Source organism: Phalaenopsis equestris, unplaced genomic scaffold, assembly GCF_001263595.1.
Source record: "Phalaenopsis equestris unplaced genomic scaffold, ASM126359v1 Scaffold210787, whole genome shotgun sequence".
NCBI lineage: Eukaryota > Viridiplantae > Streptophyta > Magnoliopsida > Asparagales > Orchidaceae > Phalaenopsis > Phalaenopsis equestris.
The window spans coordinates 66,817-68,672 of NW_018229845.1; positions in this window are offsets into that span (position 1 = coordinate 66,817).

Consider the following 1,856-nt stretch of genomic DNA (forward strand, 5'->3'; position numbering starts at 1 on the left):
CAAATTAATGGACATTTAAGGTGAATTTGTTGAAATTGGGCCTTTAAAGGCAATAAAATTGGGCAAATTAGGTTTATTTGGAGGGTCCAAGTTGGTTTTGGAAACATTTTGAGTGATTTTGGAGGCTCTAGAAATGTTTGGGGGCGAAGGGTATTTTTGTAATTTTGGCCATTTTTGGGGGTATTTTGGTAATTTTGGAATTTTTGGGTAGTTTTGGGTAACATGGGTATTTTGAAAAGTTTTGAAATGATTTTTGGACAAATTTGGGTATTTTGGGTGGATTTAGGAATTTTTTGAATTTTGGTCAAATTTAGGGCTCCAATGGTATCTAGGTAATTTGGGGAATTTTGGGACAAAAGGCCAAGTCGAATATTTTTGGTAGAATTGGAGTGCCAACCACCCTATATCAGCCATGGACCATTGGAATCCCCATTTGGGTCCTCTATGTATTGTTCTTAGCTAAACCCTAGCCTAAAGTTAGTTGGTTTAGGGGACCACCTACATGAGTCTCCCAAAAGATCAAGGGATCAAAGTCAATAAATATTGGATTTAGGGTTGTGAGGGATTGTAAGTGCCAGTGAGTGTAGTGAGTGAAAGTGAGTGCCTTAGCCCCAGACTAGCACCCAGGGTGAGTTTAAGGTCAAATAGTCCTATTGGAACTATCCTTGAGCACCCCCTTAATGACCCTGCCTACTAAGTGCTAGAGGTTAGGTCCAATATGTAGAGCTTCAAGTTGAGTAAAGAAGTGGGTAGAATTTCTAATGGTGAGGGTTCCTTTTCTAGTTATCTTGGAATAGTCAACAGCAAAGTCCTATGGCTAGACCTTTGGCTACTTATAAGGAAATTAGACCTCAACCAAAAGTGAGTTCATCACTATCTTATTAAGCCACATCTTAAACACTGCATGTATTGTCATTGACTGTTGAGATCAACAAAACTAATAGAGAAACCTAAGTTAATAGACCTAGAAGGAGGTGTAGAATTGTGTTTGCTATCTATTTCCGATGGGGAGTTAACAAGTGAGTATCTGATCAACATCAAGGATTAGGAACTCTCGCTTGGGATTGGAGAGTGGATGTTGAGTTATTAGATTTCAGGTTTTTATAGAGGATGGGAATCAACATTCAGGTGATGACCTCAAAGGTTGAGAGTAGGATGCCATAGTGGGGGTCTTACACCTATCTCAAAGATATAGGTAGAGAATTGGATGCCATAGAGGAGGCCTTACACCAATCTCAATGATATAGGCAGAGAATCGGATGCCATGGAGGGGGCCTTATACTAATCTAGAAGATATAGGCAGAGAATTGGATGCCATGGAGGGGGCCTTACACCAATCTCAAAGATATAGGTAGAGAATTGGATGCCATGGAGGGGCCTAATCTCAAAGATATAGGTAGAAAATTGGATGACATGGAGGGGGCTTTATACTAATCTCAAGGATATAAGTAGAGAATTGGATGCCACAGAAGGGGCCTTACACCTATCTTAAAGATATAGGTAGAGAATTGAATGTCATGGAAGAGACCTTATACCAATCTCAAAGATATAGGTAGAGAATATTGAAGATATAGGTAGAGAATTGGATGGCATGGAGGGGGTCTTATACCAATCTCAAAAGGTTGTAAAATGGAAAATAGTGTTTTAGTATTGGCCTAGAGGGTAAGAATGTAGTGCAAAAAAGTTTCTGGTTTCAAATTCATAAATCCATGTGATGCAAAAAGATTGACATTGGTGAGGAAGCTGTGTAAAATTTTGTAAGGTTTTATGCAGAATGTGGAATTCCACAAGGATATGAAGAGAATTAGTGTAGACAAGGATAGTCGTGCTACGCGAGCAAAGAGTAAGAGACCTCA